The sequence below is a fragment of the Argentina anserina genome, chromosome 1, assembly GCF_933775445.1.
Source record: "Argentina anserina chromosome 1, drPotAnse1.1, whole genome shotgun sequence".
Lineage (NCBI taxonomy): Eukaryota > Viridiplantae > Streptophyta > Magnoliopsida > Rosales > Rosaceae > Argentina > Argentina anserina.
Genome location: NC_065872.1, coordinates 15,092,890 through 15,105,047, shown reverse-complemented (window position 1 = coordinate 15,105,047; position 12,158 = coordinate 15,092,890). Strand labels below are relative to the sequence as shown.

The 12,158-nt window shown below is 36.8% G+C and overlaps 2 non-coding genes across 2 annotated transcripts; both read left to right on the top strand.

Annotated features, from left to right (window-relative positions):
• The first annotated feature begins 928 nt into the window (after positions 1-928).
• Positions 929-1,123, top strand: LOC126805319 (U2 spliceosomal RNA). The gene has a single exon (XR_007673994.1). It is a non-coding gene; the product is annotated as a U2 spliceosomal RNA (small nuclear RNA).
• Positions 1,124-2,975: 1,852 nt separating this feature from the next.
• On the top strand, positions 2,976-3,092 carry LOC126805324 (U5 spliceosomal RNA). Its single transcript, XR_007673998.1, has one exon. It is a non-coding gene; the product is annotated as a U5 spliceosomal RNA (small nuclear RNA).
• The last annotated feature ends 9,066 nt before the right edge of the window (positions 3,093-12,158 follow it).

The window sequence follows — 12,158 nt, the reverse complement described above, 5'->3', positions numbered from 1 at the left end:
TGAATTTTATTATCAAGTCCATTTAAATCTGACATGGATGTTATGAGATGTTGGTAGCTGTGAGCCTACATCTTAAGTGAGCAGTAGATGTTTAGAGTGAGGGCTATGACATGCATGAAGCAGCTCCAGCTTATGGAGCCATATATGTGTTGAGCACATAGTAAACTATTTTTGGTATTCTACTAAAGAATACTGTGTGCGCGGCACTTCAAGTGGCATACGCCTCCTTTTTAGAAGGGTTGCACTTCTATGCGGTGCCCCTCAGAATTTTAGTTTCCAAATGTTATAGTTCACTGTGAAAATGTGAGAATGTTGGCTTTCAAAGTCTAAAATCCAGTCCAACCTGTTATAGTTCTGAACTTCTGATTTGTGTTTCAAATGAAACAAAGTATTCATGAAGCTGGATGGTTAGTTTGCTAAAAGCTGAAAGAAAGAGTGAAGAAAGAAAGAGTGAAGAATGGGAACAATTTAGATTGATCATCTAAGCAACTGGGAACTGGTGCTACACGCTAATAAAGATGTCCACGCATTCATACAAACTTTACTTGGTCGCTGATTCATGACTTCACCGATTTAGCTGTGCCTACAATAAGAGTTACTGACACTTTCATCAACTGAACACACAAGGAAAGATCAGTCCTGAAACCGATACAGTAAATTGTGATGCAACCTAAAACATGACAGAAAATCGTTATGAAATTGAGATCATATTTATCTAATACAGTGCTGTGTCTGAGATTAAAACTTGAATTTAAACGATATCCCTCAACCAGAAATATTGATATGGACATTGATATGGCCAACATGATAGTAAAAATGACCCGACTCACCTTGAAAAAGAAGAGAGAACAGCATCCCACATTGAGATATAAATGAAGCACAGATGTGAATAGACATATAAAACCGGAAGAAAGAGACTTGAGTAAGCATACCTTTCTCGGCCTTTTGGCTAAGATCAAGTGTAGTATCTGTTCTTATCAGTTTAATATCTGATATGTGGACCAATGGTTCACACGATATTAAATTTATTTTTTGAAGGGGTGAGTCCACCACAATAGCTTGCTATTGGGACTTACACGTGTCATCTTTGCGTTGCACTACTGCCAAACTTGGCGCACCCTACCAATCTAGTTAAAATTTCAATGCAACGGGATACAACTCCTTACTTTCCGTATTTAGCCAAGAGAAGTTAAAATTGTTTTGGGGAATTAGCAGCAAATCCTCCTGCAGTGCAGCAACGACTTTAAATTGAGAAACCAAGTTCCTGCACTGTTAAGTAGTTTTCATCATTTTCTTTCTGTTTATCGGTTAAATCGGAATTCTAATCAAAAGAACCAATCAACTAAAGCATACTAACAAGCACAAAAATAACATGCTGTAGTGGTCACAACCTTTCCTTCATGTTGTCCTCAATCGAATGTTTATTTTTCTTTTAATTATGCAGGCATCACAAGCCATATTAAAAGCAAAATCTAAAATCTGTTTTCATTGTCAAAAACATGGTTAGTTCTAGTTCTTTGCTGACACTAAAACATGCTTACTCTTTTAGCATTTCAGTCCAAAAATGATTTCATATCACACTTGGTTTATATTTGGTGCATTTAGATTAACACGTAAATTAATAGTGGTTAACATGTGGGAATGGATCCGACAGCTCAAAACTAGCTAATTCCTAACCTCCGGCATCTTCCTCATCATCTTTAAAATGTAATATTTGACCAGTGCGAGGCCATCTTCTTCCCATTAGATCACACTAATCTGCGTACTGATCGAACAACTGATATAAAACCCCAGCAGGATGACTAACACTTGATGTCGTTGACTATTAAGTAGCTGGGGATGGCAAGATATATAGTACCTTAGCTTGTTCTCGATTTTTTTGCCTTTCAAACCTGAACATCCGAGTAAAATAAAATGATAAGACTACCATTGAAGTCTCTGTACTATAAACTATTGGAGTTATGTTAGCATGTACGTATAGCAATTAGACCATCAGAGTTGCTGTCAATTGTATATCCATTGCACAAGGGAGCAGCAATACTTTGATTTCAGAATCACAGGTTGTTGGTCTTTCAAGTCTTGGACTTCTGTAGTCATTTGCTTTCTGCATGAATGAGTAGTACGTTGTCCCGTAGATGTACATAAAGAATGCATTTTTCTTTTGCTAGATTATTTGACATGTTATTTGCTAGACTGAAATTTGCAGCGCGGATATGATTCTACCTAATCATTATTAGGGGTTCACACAATATAACATCCAACCCTATATATCAGCTGATAGAGAAACTGATTTCCTGTCATATACCTTCATGTATATAGCTTAAAAGGCTTAACAAGGTCATCAGGCAGGTCTTGCAAAGACTGAACTCTATTGCCTTAATTGCAGATGGGAAGCCTTGGAGATCCCTGATGAGAAGTACATAATCAGGATCAGCGTTCAAAACTGCTTAATCCATTGCAATTACAATGGTATTCAAGTAACGGCCTAGTATGTAAATTTGATGGCTTATTGTGCTCCAAAATCTCTAGCAACATATTCATTCAATTAGTGTTCCTTACAGTTTATTGGCATTGTTTTGAAAGGGCAGTGTTTGTGGTCTAATTTTGGCGCAGCTCTAGTTTCTTTCATTTCGATCAGCTGAATATATAAGATATTGTCTAAAATTGAGGTTGGTATATTTAGCATTATCTATATATCGTACTTGCCAAGTTTTACTAATCCCAGGAAGATTTCTGTTCTCTCTATGGGTTCCCTTGTAGACAGGTTAAATGAAAGCTAAAGTCGTCAATGAATGAGAATATTTGGTGAGCAATAGCTATTGTATAAAAAATGGAGGTTCTAATGTTGGTATGTAAACTGATAGAACTTAAACTCACAACAACAAATAATGAATTCATCCCACATTGACTTCCAGACAAAGATATCCAACATCAGGACTATAAATGAAAGCAGTGCCTCCTAAATACACTTACGGAGCCACGCGTTGAGCACATAGCGAACTATTCTTTCGCCTTTTACTAAAGAATACCGTGTGCGCGGCGCTTTAAGTGGCATACGCCTATTTTTTGAAGGGTGTACCTCTGCGGGTGCCCCTAAAATTTCAGTCCAATTTTATTCTTCAATGTCCCTCTTTTTATCTGGATATATTAGCGCCTTTTTAAATATCTATAAATTGTTTTTACTGGAAATAATTGAAAATCTGCTAGCTGGAAATAAACTAGAATGAGTATATCTTAAGCTTGTTAGATGTATCTACAAATAATGCATGCACTTTTGTTTGATATTTAGCATGTTTAGGCTGAAATCATTATTACACGTGCATCCTATCAGCCGAGTGAAACTGATCTCCTTCGTATAAATAGTTTGAAAGGGTTCATAGATTCTATCACGCAGGTTTTGTAACTGTATCGCCTTGATGCAGAGGGAAGCGTTTGGAAGAAAGGTTCTTCAAGAACCGTACTGACCACTGAGAAGCACCTAATTAATTAGGATCAGAGTTTGACTACTAAGAAAGGTTCTAAAACAATTCGTTTTTAATTCAAAACCAGTTTTGGGTGGTCTGTAGCACAGTATAGTAAATTTAGTTTCCAAAACTTCGATTTGTAAAGAAAAAGAGAAGAGAAAAACTGCGGATGAAAATCGAACTCCGGTGGACTTTGGAAGTGGAGTCCTAATACTAAACCAAGCCTGCAAAAGCTTTAGGGTTTTGTGTTCCCTAAATGATCATAATGTTTTATTGTTGCAGCCTCAAAGTCTGCAGCGACATTGTTGTCAATTTTCTTGTTTACACAGTTTTTTTTTTACATTAGTCTGAACTCTGAACGGGGCAGTGTTCGAACTATATTTGGAAGTTCTAGACTTTTAGTTCTTTCTTCTTGATTTATTTTTTTGGACAAATTTCTTTCTTCTCGATCAGCTGAATAAGATTTTGGCTAAATTAAGTGTGGTACTTACTATTAATGACGAATGATACTTGCAAATTTTAATAGTATTGATTGAGGCTGCTTCTTATCATCTTCTGTTCACCTATGTTTCCATATATATCAACCACTATACATGTGTTGACAGGTAAGATGAAGCAGAAGTCTTCAATGAGTGAGAGTTTTAATTTGGTAGGCAAGAGCTCTCTGTATATACCCAAAATGGAGGTTGAAATGACACGAAAAGGTTGAATTGGTACAGAATAGTTGAAGCTATCAGTAACAAGTTATAGAAATCCAAAATAAGAAGTACAAGAGAAAGCAGTTGCATCTAGAATTGCTCACGGAGCTCTGCGTTGAGTACAAAGCGACCTGTTCTTTAGCTAAAGATTGCGCACGGTATGAACGCCTATTTTTGAAAGGGTGCACCTCTAACCTCTTTGTGGGTGCCTCCCAAGCTAAGTAATTATGTGATAATGAAAATATAAGATAGAACAATAACGAGTAATAGCAGCGGAATATGTAAAAGAATTTTATTTTTCTATTGAATAAACGATATTACAATGATTACACTTTAATCAATAATAATGTTATTCTCAAAAGTAAAAATAATTCTTACTTGATAGTCACAACTAAGTATGAAACAACCTCACTAAGATCGTTGTAGTCACACGAATGATCAGCCTCACTAAGAACGTTGATGTTGCCACTAAGGTCTTCAATCAAGTCACACAGATCTCCTACTACTAAGCTCTCCTTTTTGTGAATTTTCTTCTCTTTGATTTCACCTTCTTTCTTCTCTTTATTTATTGTCCTTGTATTGCATAGAGGCTTTATAACCTACTGCCTATATATCCTATATATACCAGCCGGCCATCAATCCTTTAACCCTAGTACAATTAGGCAATCAACCTAAATCATTTCCTAATACATCCTTCTATAGAAAAGGAAAAACAATACATATGGAATACATTTTAATATAAATATATTTGAAACTATTTTTCAAAATATACTTTATTCTACCCATATATAATCCCATATATATTCGATTCAGCCAAATCACAAAATCCTTGCTGCAAGATATTTCCTAGTCCGACTAGGAAATGTCATCAATGCTCCCCCTTTGTTGTGCTTCACTCCTTTGGGCATTCATCATCATCATGGAAGCCAATTCATGTATCTTCAATCTCCCCCTTTGGCCTTCCATGCACCTTTCACCATCAAGTACCTATACACTCACAAAGAACACTATAAGTACACGATTAATGAAATAACCTAATCTAAATCACAAGTTGAACCTCCCCAATTCTCAATATGAGAATACATCACTTGGTATCAAGAATCAATGATCATCCTTTTCAAGATATCAAGTGACATGATCATAGGTTTTAATAGACAAAAACCAATAACAACTTTAAAATTCAAATAAACATGAATAACCAAACATAGTTTGTGCATAGCACTTAGGGTACAAAGCAAAACCAAACTAATTGAAAATAGTTCTTAGTAAAATAAAACATGTTAAAGCTTAAATAAGGACTTGATGTCTCCCCCTAAGGTGATGAAGCCAAATGAGCATCCTAGGCATGGCCACCACGGTGCCCACGTCCTCAACGAGCACTCCGCCTATGACCACCTATGGAGTTGTAATTTTTCCATTCATGGGGAGCAATCTCTTCATTCTGAAAAGCATGACCATTGAATGTCGGAGGAGAAGGAGGAGCATCATCAACAACTACCACCGGAAGTGATTCTTGGGAATGTGGTTGAGGTCTTTGAAGATGTTCGTGATCAGCCAACCACGCCGTCCAAGTTGCAAGCATGTTACGCTCGGCACGACGCTCTTGTTCCTGAAAGATGGTATCCCACAATGGACTCCCCTCCGTTGGAAGAGGAGGAGGGGAAGGGAAGAGTCCATACGAGCTAGAGAAGGACAAAGACCCGTAAGAAGCATTCGGTCCGGCAGGAGGAGCTTGAGGAGGTGAAGTCCACATCATGGATTGTGTCTCCGACCTGAGATCAATGAGCAACTGTATGGCTGCTTCCATCCGATGGAGGTGCCTTGTGACATTGTCATGACCAGTTTCGTGCAACAGCTGCACACAATTGATCTGTGTTTGGAATTGACCACCAATCCGTGAGAAGGCGTGATTGATTTCAGCTAGGGTGACTGAACGAGCAGAATCATCTTGTTGATGACGAGGGGCAGCTTCACGTCGGGCCTCCTCCGTCTCGCGTCGGTTTCTCCTTGCTCCATTCATGATGATGACCTGCACACTTGGGACAAACCGTGATGACAACAAGTAGGGAGAAAGATGAAGAAGTAAACACAATGAAAACAGATATATATAGAGGCACCAATGCAAGAAACCCTGAAAAGGAGTAAAGAGGAAAACCAAACAAAGGTCTAAGCAAGTATATCGGCAGAGAATCAAATCTTGGAGGATTCCAAGTAACCCTAGCTGCAAAAGGAAATGAAAACAACCAAGACACATGCATATCTTACATGCCGTGGTGAAGAAGAGAAAATCACACAACATCAAGCAGCTATAGGAAATCAATCTGAGGAGATGAATGTGCACCAATGCATGCACCATGCAAATCTAGATGTATACGGCAAAGAATGCAGGTGGTGAAGCTCATAATGAAGTACACCGAGCCATAAAGAAATGTAAAGATTAACCTAGTAAGAAGGAACAAAAGATGCACCAGATTTGATTTCCTTTTGCAACCTGGACGACATGAAGATCTTGAACACAATTAGGACATATAAGAGATTTCCTTCTATAATTTAAAAAAAAAACTGGTTAACACCGAGAAGGAGTATATGATAGATCAATAAGGAATGACATAGCAGAGAAGATTTACATGCATGAAGTAGAATAAATTATGAAAGGGAACAAGAATCAAAAACCCAGCAGAGAACATCGTTACATCCAACCTTACATACAACCTTTTGCAAGTAAGCAACTAACACCGTTACCCAAATCGTGAATAAACCAAGAGATGACTTGTACACGGAACTTGAATCTTTCTAAAAAGATCAAGCAGACCAAACTTTGAAACTAGGACATCTTAGACCGTATACTCAATGAGCTCGCAATAAGATTTTGAACAAAATGAAAGAGACCACAATGTTAAGAAAACACGAGACAAGTCCAAGCATATCATACAACTATAGAAAGAGTTAGTACAATGACCTGAGCATTCTTGTTAAGCAAGACAATACACTTTATCAACCACACAAACAAGCATGCTTGAGTAATATGCATGATCATTAGCTAATAGTAAGATGTGATGTGCATTTGAATATACTTCATAATGGGAATGAAATAGAGGAGTGATTAAATGCGCAAGCCAACTTAAACGACACTCCCCCTATCTCTCCAGAAAATCACCTTCTAACACCATAATTTGTATTATATATAATTTTTTTTCTTTTCTGATAATGATAATATATGCTCAGTAGATTCCTGAGGCAAATTTTCAACCACCGTGGAGACCAAACCAGCCCATTCCAACATGTATCGAGTAGTTAGTCAATCCCTGGAGAAGAGAGCTAGCCTGGCCTAAGATTATCATATCCTCCGAGGAGACCAAACCAGTCCATTCCTCTAGGAGTCGAGTAGTTAGTCAACTCCTGGAGATGTAGAACTAGCCTGACTTAAGACTGCATGCACACAAATTTATTTATTTATTTATTTTTCTTGCATACAGTCACAATCTATAACATGTATTGACTACACCGGCTCCTGATTAGGTGACTTAACTCAGATTTGTCCACCACTATGAAGTATGTGTATGTGAGAATCAAACATAAAAGCTAATGATCATGAATAATGCCCGAAAACACTGGAGGTGTGATCCAAAGTAACAATGTCATGAGCCCTAGAGAACTAACAGGTAAAATGTAGTAACTCATCCATAGTAAGATAAGATCAAGGACAAGGAAAGGTACCTTGACATATGTACTCACCAAAGCTGTTATTTGTCAATATTGAGAGCAAATGCCAATGACATTACTTAAGGTCAGAAAGCGTTCTGTATCCAGTGGTTTCGTGAACAAATCTGCCCATTGATAATTTGTAGGAACAAATTCTAATGATAGAATATTCTTATCAACAAGTTCACGAATGAAATGATAATGTATATCAATGTGTTTAGTCCTAGTATGTTGAACAAGATTTTTGGAAATATTAATAGCACTTGTATTATCACAAAAAATCACAAGTTTTCCTTGTGAAATACCATAATCCTTAAGCATATTCTTCATCCAAAGCATTTGAGTATAACAACTACCTGCGACAACATATTCAGGTTATGCAGTAGACAATGAAGTACAATTTTATTTCTTACTATGACATGCAACTAAATTCTTACCAACAAAAAAACAACCACCACTAGTGCTTTTTTGATCTTGCAAATTACCTCCCAAATCTGCATCAGAATAACCTGCAATTTAAGCATTAGTGTCATACGTATAAAATACACCACATGTTATACTTCCGGAAACATAACGAATAATTCGTTTAACAACCTCCAAATGTGATTATTTTGGGTTCGCCTGAAACCTTGCACAAACACATACACTATAAGATATGTCAGGACGACTGACAGTAAGGTAAAGCAAACTACCAATCATACTACGATATTTAATTTGATCCACAGACTTACCATCAAGATCATGACAATCATGACATAAATTTGTGGTGGTGCTCATAGGTGTACTAACAAATTTCTTCTCAGTCATATCAAATTTCTTAGTAAGATTTTCAGCATATTTTGATTGGGATAGAAAAATGTCATTCTGATTTTGTTTAATTTGCAGGCCCAAAAAGTAAGTAAGTTCACCACACATACTCATTTCAAACTCATTAGTCATAATTTTAGTGAATTCTTTTACTAAAGCATCAGAAGTAGACCCAAAAATAATATCATCAACATATATTTGTGCAACCATGAGATGACTTCCAACATGTTTAACAAATATGGTTTTGTCTATAGTGCCTTGAAAATATCCTTGGGAAATAAGATAAGTAGAAAGTTTATCATACCAGGTACGAGGAGCTTGTTTAAGACCATAAACAGATTTTTTAAGTTTCCAAACGTAATCAGGATGATGAATATCTTTGAATCCTGGGGGTTGTTCAACAAACACTTCCTCCTATACTTCATCATTTAAAAAGGAAGTTTTTACATCCATTTGAAATAACTTAAACTTATGGTGACATGCAATGGCTAGCAAAAGTCTGATGGATTCAAGTCGAGCCACCGGGGCAAAAGTTTCATCAAAGTCCAAGCCTTCGACCTGTGAATATCCTTGAGCAACTAGTCTAGCTTTATTTCCTGTAATCGTGCCATGTTCATCCATTTTGTTCATGAAAATCCACTTAGTACTAAGTACTAACAACATTAGTATTCTCAGGACGAGGAACAAGAATCCATATCTCATTCTTTTTAAATTGGTTGAGTTCTTCTTGCATCACATTGATCCAATCATCATCTAGGAGAGCCTCCTTAATGTTTTTAGGTTCAATCAAAGAAACAAATCCGAAACATTTTAGTTTGTTAGTTTCTTTAACTTTTTCTTTAACAAAACTTACTAGAGCTTTGTTTATTTCCACAATCTCTGTGTTGGAGCATCCAGAGTCATCTTCTGTGCCTTAAGTAATCTCAACAGTTTTACATCTTGTGCGCATGCCTTCACCAGTATCTCCAATGATATCATTAGATGAATGGTCTTTTCTAACCTGCTTGAATCCAGTTTGATATTTTACTGCAGGTTGTAAATTTTTGTCCACTTCCGTGACTGCTTCCTGTGATTGCACATTCTTGTCTTTTGAACTAGTTAAACTTTCATCAGATAAATATGACTCATTAAAATTATCATCAACAGATACATTTATGGAATCCATGACAGTTCGAGTTTCTTTATTATACACTCTATAGGCACGACTGTCTAGAGAATATCCAAGAAAAATACCTGAGTCTGATCTTGGAACAAATTTAGCTAGATGTTCACGGTCTTTTAAAATATAACAAGGATTTCTAAAAATATGAAAATAATTTACATCGGGTTTCTTACATTTCCATAGTTCATATGGAGTATTCTTTGTACCTTCAGATAATAATCTTAACCTAAATGTTATACCTAATATCAAAATACTCTTAACGTAATATATACTATCGCATAGTAATTTTTTCTAACTCATAAATTATATTACTAAAATTATGAGACGTTACATCATATGCTGTCCTGATAGAAAGTGAGTCATGGTGCCCGCAAACGGCACGTTCACCATCTACAAATAAGCTCGATGATAGATAGCCTCAAACATAGGAACTAAACCATAACAGTGATAACACCTAAGAACTCAATTGGTGTTGTACACACCTTCTGATCACATAATAATCATACCCTAAAATCCTTGTTAATCACGATTAATTACTTTTTGTAAAGGATAAAATTATATTATATACAATGGTCTAAATAACGGGTATCGGCATCATATCGGTTTTGTAAAATAAGAATATAACGGGAATATATCGGATTATATCGGATTTATCGTTTTTGCTAATTTTTAATTAAACTTAATATATTTATAAACATATACATCAAATATACTAAATAAACTTGAGAAATTAAAACTTATAGTAGTAAATGTACTAAATAAACTTCATAAAAAATATTTGATTATTTTGACAATTAAAATACATAAATAGTATTAATTAATAAAAATAGAAGTGATCATAAACTCTCTCGTCATCAAATGCGATCGACGACATTTTCATTTTCTTTAAATTATTTTTTCAAAACGACATGGTTTTAATTTTTTTTTTAAAGAACACTGATATATCGGGTCAAACTTATTTAACTTGATTGTTCGAGTTAACCAATATAATAGATTGATAAATAACTTATCATATATTTTCTCTTAATATCATAAATATATAGGGACATTTAGAAGATTGACGGAAGAGATTAACGCCGACTCATTGTAATAAACGTGAACCAGAATACCTAGTAAACCCAAAACCTCAGCCTTTCATGCTTTGGGAGCTTCTTATGGGATTTGCCTTTCCGAAAGTACATAAGCTTTAATCTATGGACTCGTCGAAGCCTTATGTCCGACTCTCTGCAGCACAAGACATCTCAGAATCATCTAACCCACAACAGAGGCTTGGAGTTTCCAGTTCATCTTCACTTTCAGGTTCTGTTCCTATCCGAGCTCCTCTTACTCTTGATTCTGATTCCGACTCTGAAATCAACGGTGGTAATGAACTGGGTTATATTACTAGTAGTAGTAACATTAGTGTTGGTTCTGAGTGTGGGTCTGTGAGTGGGGAGGAGTTTGAAACGGCGTCGGAGAGGCCCTCTGTGGCGGCGGACTTGGTTGAGGAGAGTGGCTCTGTTGAAAGATATGAGGTTTTCTGGCCTTCTGTGTCTGACCCAGATGAGGATGAGGATGGGGATGTTGTGGGGAGAGTTATGGTGGGTGATCAAGTTTCGGAGGGAGTTTGGCCCATTGCAAATGTATCATGGGAGAGTGATGGTAGTGAGGTAGTGGATGAGGAGATTGAAGAAGAAGAAGTGAGTGGAGAAAATGCTGGATTGTTGGGTCATGTTAAGGCTCTGGTCTTTGGGTTTGTGGAGCAGGTTAGTATTGCGCCTAGAGTTAAGATATCTGAGGTTGAGGAAGGGGAAGAAGATGAGTCCTTGGTTTTTGATGAGTTGAATTTTGTTGAATGTGGAAATGAAGATTCTGTTCAAGCTGTTGAGGAGTGTAGTTTTACCACTGCTGAGTCCAGTGAAACGAATTCTGCTGAGTTGAACATGAATGTATTGGAAGGTGGAGAGAAAGATAAGTATGTCGAAGAAGAGTCATTCGTGGGTGAAAGTTGTGAGAAATTGGAAGAATTCGGTGTCGAGGGTAACGAGAAGCAGAGTATGGGAAGTGGTCATTTATCTGAAGCTGAGGAGGATAAAGTTGAAAGTGATTGCGTTAACTCGATCACACCAAGGTCTGTTTTGGGTGAGAATGTGGCCACTGGACTTGGGATCCAGAATCCAGTTGCTAATTGGGAGGGCTTGGTTTCTATTGGAGATGCTGGTGTGCAATTTCAAGGCAGTGAAGCTAAAGTGGAAGTCCCTTTCAAGGAGAAGGGTCTCACTACGAAACAGGACCCAATCAGCTTAGGTGTGTTTGTGGAGAGTGCCACACAAGAGATTAAGGTCT